We start from the raw sequence: 6,782 nt of genomic DNA, 5'->3' as shown, positions 1-6,782 counted from the left end.
TTTAACCCAGCCCATGCAAAGTGAATGTTCAACATGTATGAGCTGTAAATTGTTGCTGAATATAGAATTCTTTTCTTTTTAATTGTTAGCACCCAACTTGACTTCACAATTATGTTGCAGTGTTGACTGAAAACAATCTGAAGTTGAGTAACTCTCATGTGCATTGTCAAAATACGGTGCAGGTTTTTCCCGGGCAGGAACAAAGACATGTCAACGCTCCACCAGTCACCTACATCTCTGATCTCTGATAAGGCCCCCCCCCCCCCCACCCCTGTTCCCCCTCAGGAAGCAGCTCCTCTTTAAACAGGAAGGCCCAGTCCCACTCACGTGTAGGTGTTCATCTTTTTCATGCCATTCCTGAGTGGGAGCAGCTGGTAACAAACAGCGGTGATTTTCCACAGACACGAAGCCATTCATATTTGATTGTCATCATAAAAAAATGCCGCGGCACGTGATGAAAGTGACTGTGGAGCCTGGCACGGGACCACACATGCTCATTCTTTAATCATGATGGAGGGCTGCCAACACTGGAAAACGTCAAATCCCTCAGATGGGAGCAGCTCGGCGTCTCCCATCTCTCAACTATCTGACCGAGTGAATGACAGCAGCTACTTGAAAAGCTCCAACATAAACACCGTAAAAATAACCACATAGCTCGTGTCCTTCTGCTTCAAACATAAGAATCCCAGACTGATTTACAATCCCTCCACAAAGCCCGCCTCATGGTCCTAGTCAGACTTCCTAAAGTTCTAAAGAGCTCTCCGGTACGTTCCAGGCACCGAACGCTGCAAAGATAAATAAATGACTCGCAGGCCTGATGGGGAGCAGGAGAAATGAGCGGTAAAGAAGACATCCGCAGACATTGTGGCGAGGTGAAAACGGCTGTTAAGGCAAATGTACACACTTAACTGTCCTCCGTCTACATGAGCCCTGTTGGGCCCTGCACCAACGCTTGCCAATTTCAAGTGCTTGTCGCATTTGTGGTCCAAATGCAGCCCTCCCCCCAGTAAAGCTGGAATGCCGGAATCAGTCCTGCTCCCACCGGGTTAGGGAAAACTAGATCCTATTAGATAAGTGTCGCTAGAAGAAGATGAGCAGGAGGAAGGGGAGGCAGTTGCATTTACTCACGTCCATCTGCTGTGGTCAGCGTTCTCGGTATTCTTCTTCTCAACCACAGGAGGAAAAAAGAAAGCGAGGGAGATAGATGAGCCACATGCAACAAATGTAGCACAAAGGGCTTTGGGTAAGGTGGGGGGGACAAGTGCATTACCATAGGTTAATGAGGACCCCGGAGCTGCCATAGGTGCACGACCACCTCCATCCATCACCACTACTGACATCGCTTGCACGATCTAATCAGATGCAATACGAGTATTCAGCCTTTGCACAGAGAGTAATACGCAATTTGAGATTTACTTACTACATAAACTAAGGTAAAGGAGTATTTTATTTCTACTGTATAGCGATGATCATGTACCTGGAGATGACTTCAGATTCTCCCCCGGTCGACTGTCATTTCAAAAATGACTCACAAAGTGCTTCACACCATTATAGATTTGTATAAAATAAAGAAATTACATATTTTACAGTTAATACAAGAGAGACCACAAGTCAAACAACTCCAAATCAATTAAAAAAAAAAAAAACAGTTTGCATGGGTTTTCTCCAGGTTCTCCAGCTTCCTCCTCCATTCTAAAATTGAGAAAAAATGTAAGTCGGCTCATCTGTATCTCGACGCACCACCATATATTTAATATTTCTGCCAACAATGATACCCAATTTGTAAAATGTAAAAACATTTGCAATTACTATTTTTTGGCTCAATTAAGTGAAATTTCAGTGGTCTCCCAAAGTGGTTGGGATTCACAGTTTTTTACTTGACAGTAGATAGATACCCACAGATTGTTGGACTGAAGGTGCAAGCAATTCATAAAATCAGAATATGATGACCGTTTAGATCACATTGGATAGAAAAGGATTTTAAAGCAGTTCATAAAAGAAGGAGATATTACAATGCAGGCAATCTGCTAAGCTCCAGTGGAAGAGGTTATCAATCAAAAGTGAGCATTAGCATCTCTTTGGATAGAACACTTTTATTGGATTTTATTTTGTTACGTGTGCTTCATCCTTTATTCATTCTGGAAGTAAATATTAAATGATGTATATCATTGATCCATTATAGTGACACGTAATGGTGTTCATGCTTAGTCATAATGAATTGTATTGAAAGAAAATGGTAAATGTTAAAGGGTAGAAAAAGCCCGCCAGGAAGAGTGCTCGTCTTCATCCATTTATTCATAGGATACAATCAATAATGAGATTGTACTCATCTTTTATTAGTCTCCTTGCTTTCATAACTTTGGCTTTTATTGAGTCGGGTTTGTTATGCATGGAGCGAGAAGAAGAAGAGGAAGAAAACCACCTTCTGGTTTGCATCACAGACGCAGGATTGTGGCAAACTTAAGAGTGCATTTATCCAACAATGATAGAGTCAAAATGGGGTTAATTGTTTTGTTTCAAAATTTTCCATACAGTCAAGCTAACGGGATCAAACCGTTGTAATACAAACAAACCACAGTGATAAAATAGAGCAATGAGTAGTAAAATAACGATACCACCTACCACCTGTGTTCTTTGACCTCCATGACACACAAGATGGCGTAATCGGAAACCTATTCATTGCTTTCACACATACACTCACACACACAATTCTGGGGTTTTTTTTTTTTTTTTGGACTAATATTTTCCTACCTGTTTTTTGGGCTATTTTTTCTGTTTTTCTGACTTTTTTCTCCCTGTTTTTCAGGCTATTTTTTCTGTTTTTCAGACAATTTTTTCTCCCTGTTTTTCAGGCTGTTGTTTTCTGTTTTTCAGACTCATTTTTTCCCTCTACTTTTCGGACTATTTGTTCCCGTTTTTCAGACAATTTTTTTCTCCCTGTTTTCCGGGCTATTTTTTTGTGTTTTTCTGACTATTTTTTCCGCTTTTCAAACTACTTTTTCCCCCTGTTTTTTTGCGCTATTTTTTACTGTTTTTGGACAATTTTTTTCCCTCCGTTTTTTGGGCTTTTTTTTTTTTGACTTGCGAGGTAAAACTTCAGATACATGTGCTGTTTCGTGCCAGGGAACTCAACTGACTTCACACCAACCTGCAGCTGGTGAAGAGTGATCTTTTTCATGCCATTTGCCATTAAAGTTTGGCTGAAAACAGAATTAGACGTGTATTAAACAAACAAACAAAGAAACAAGCATAAGCACATCTGGTATGTTAATGCCAACGCATAACGGGAAAATAGGAAATATACTCAAGCGTAGACTCCTAAGGCATTTTTACTTTACTTCCCAGCGATGCTTGCAATTTCTTTCCATGTCAAGCCCACCCTCCTCTCTCCAGACAGAAAGCAGCCATCCACGTTCTATACTGCTTACACGGTTCAGGGTCACTGGCAAGCTGGACTTTGTCCCAGCTGACTCAGAAAGGCAGGACTGATCGCCCGTTGGTGACCCCGGCCAACATATAGAAGCTGAAACCGATCGCAATTCCAGCTACTCTAATTTGGGTTCTTCAATGGCCCTGTTACATACCATTTGGGTCTGTGATGCCTGGAGAGAACTTGCAAACGAGAGAGAAGTGAAGTAAGACGGCCACACAAACCACAAAACGTGGAAGCTAAGGAGACTCAAGTCATCGGGGGCAGAGCGCGCTGTAGGGGTCTAAAGAGAAAGGGAGGTTAATTTTCTCAGGCGTGTTGGATTCTTCACCCTGCAAGGCAGGAAATGAGGCAGAAGACACCAAAAGACCTTCCTTCCACTTAACATTTCTCGGCCTATCAAAGAAACGGTTGAAACACCTAATTTAACTCGGCTGATCCCCTCCCGTCATCCAATTCGGGGTGGGGGGTCTGCGAGCCATAAAGTACAAGATCATTTGTGTAAGAAAAGGGGGTCAGGTTCCAAGTAATCCAGAACTGGAGCACACTCGTGTAGTTATAGAGATTTTCAACCACTGCAAAGTTTGAATCAAGGCAAATGGACTCTTGATACCCCCCCCCCCACCTGATAGCATTAAAATGGAAAAAAAAAAAAAAGGTACTGCGATAACAATTTGTGACTTGGTTTTCTAATGGTTGAGAATGACTGAATCCCATGTGATGAGTGTACCCCGTTTGCTATGCCTGAAGAGATGTGGGGGTGGAAGCAGGGAGAGCAGCTCAATGTGCAGGTGGAGGGATGAGAAGGAAGCCAGCAGATGACGCACCATCAAGGGGGAACATTGCAGATGAAATGGCAGCTTCAGAGCCATGTGGAGCTTTCATCCTTCTCCTGCGGCTCTGGGCCACCTTGGAAAATCAAGTACTGTAACTTAGTTTGAATGAGTTTGTTCATAGCTCAAGTATAATTCGAAATTTGAAGATTATGGTTCTCCTGCAACATAAAAAAATAGATATATTTTATGCCACCAAGATACTGTAGATGCATGAATTTAGGGATTTTCTGATTAATATATAGATATTCAAAAAACATTTAAAAAAATCACTAACCAGGCGAAATACTTCCATTGGCTAATACTTGGAAAGTACTGTGTTCTTTTGTTTAATAGTTGCCGTGGCTCTGCTGTAGCGTCCTTGGTGCAAGTACCGAAATGAGTGAAAAACAGCTATAGGTCGCTGTTGGCACTCTTGTTTTTTTTTCTTCTGGACGACAATATTCTTATATACAGACATGAACACTTGATTATGTTTGAGAAAAGAAGCCACAACGCTTTGTGCAGCCCTAGTCAGCTCAGGAAACCAGAGTACCTGGAGAAAATCCACACAGGCACAGGGAGAACATGCAAACTCCTGGACTCCAACTCAAAAAATGAAAAAAAAAAAACCACCAGTGAAAACTCATTATACGCAACACTGAAAAAAGGAAAACACAACGCTTAGATCGTAAAGCCACAGCATGTTATTAATGTTTCATATTTCCAATAGGAATGAATTTTGCAAAATACCATAAATCTTGTTTAGAACTTGAATAATAAGTATAAACACATAATATCCCCAAAAATGTATGGACACACCTTTTTGAAAACAGCACTTTAGAGTCACACTGTCGCGTAAGCATATGTAATGACATCATCACTTTGGTGGACATCGTCCAGGTTGGGCTGGACTCGCAGCATTCCTGCTTTCGACATTGTCAAACTATGGAGAAGAACATGGGTCAACCACAGTTCCCCGTATGTCATCTGAAATACACAATTTTACTTTGTACTACACGGTACCTCCTGCCCGATCTCTTCATCCTCAACCACTCTGCCTCGGGCTCTTTTTTGTCTCCAAACATCCCAAGACTTCAACAACCAGGGCTCCCTGAATTGTCTCATGTTGGCTTCTTTGCATCATGAAGTACAAGTGTGATGAGTTTTGAGCTGTATGTGTGAAATTTGTGTCTAAACTGGTGAAAATCTATTAGGATGCTACCAAAGATTGACTAATTCAGTAAGTGGGTTTGGGGCACTGAGGAGTTCATTCACACAATAGGCTTTTGTGTTAATGAAGAAACACTGTAACTGTGGACCTCTGTCCGCGGAAAGAACCTGCTGCTGAAAGGGAGCAAAGTGTGGCCAAATGAAAAAAAAAAAAAATATTAAAAAGAGTCAAAATAAACTGACATAAAACTCCAAAAATTGAAAAAAGTTCAATGAAAGTGAAGTGGGGAAAAAAGCAATCACTTACTATTAACATCTTTTGTGAAGTGAGTACTACAATATTGTATGCAAAGTCCTATTTTGCTAATAAACATTAAAAAAAAGTTGGATATGTAAGGCTAATAATAGAATAACTGCATTGTAATACATCTCAATGGGGAAAGTGTCAGTGTTTGCAAACCATGTGCTACTTGCCAGTCAGTGACACCTCCCAATCGAAGGCCTTCCTTCTTAATAATGGAATCAAGTGTTAAGAATGTTTGACAAAGATACAAAAAGAAATTCAAGACAAAAATACTGCATGTACGTTCTTATTTTGGAGATGGCTTACAAAAACAGTGTCCCTGGTGTGATCCTGAGGACAAATTTGTTTTGGGTGACCATTTTTATTTCTTACTTTCTTTCAAGTTGCCTTAAGGAAGATTCCAATTAAAATATAATATAAATAGTATAAACCAACAGAACAAAAAAACCCAAACATTTTTGGCATGTCTTCAAACGGAACTGATTTCATAGCCACATTTGAAAAGCAGCACTACATGAACGTAGGACCAACGTCGAAATGAATTACTAGTTAGCCGCAATCAATTTTTGCTCAGTATGGAAGTCATTACGTGGTGTCACAGCTGTTGTTCATAGCCTCTAATATGATCAGAAGCAAAATGATTATAATTCAGCAGGACCAGATGCTGATGTGCTGAATTCATGGAGAGGCCTCTCGAGAGACGAATTGGCTGCTCCGATGATGCAGCCGCATTTAAGTGCCTTTTTTAGGTTGTTTGTGCTGGTCATTCACAGGTGAGCAACTTCCTTGTGGCCTGCTCCAAATGAAGAGGAACCATCCCTCCAGAAGCATGGCGCCATTGGGAGGAGCACTCTTCCGTGTGAAGGACAGAAATGCTGTCAGTTATCAATGATTTGCTCCAGTCACATAGAAGACCCCAAAAAAAAAAAAAAAAAAAAAAAAAATCCCCTGGGGGGAGATATTACGGAGGATGTTATAAGCTTCATTGTTAGACTGATGCAGACTCTTTCAGATCACATGATTACAAGCGATACTATTATACTTGCTCTGGACCCATTTTTCT

The sequence above is a fragment of the Syngnathoides biaculeatus genome, chromosome 6, assembly GCF_019802595.1.
Source record: "Syngnathoides biaculeatus isolate LvHL_M chromosome 6, ASM1980259v1, whole genome shotgun sequence".
NCBI lineage: Eukaryota > Metazoa > Chordata > Actinopteri > Syngnathiformes > Syngnathidae > Syngnathoides > Syngnathoides biaculeatus.
The sequence above is the reverse complement of the archived record's forward strand: the minus strand, read 5'-3'. Positions refer to the sequence as shown.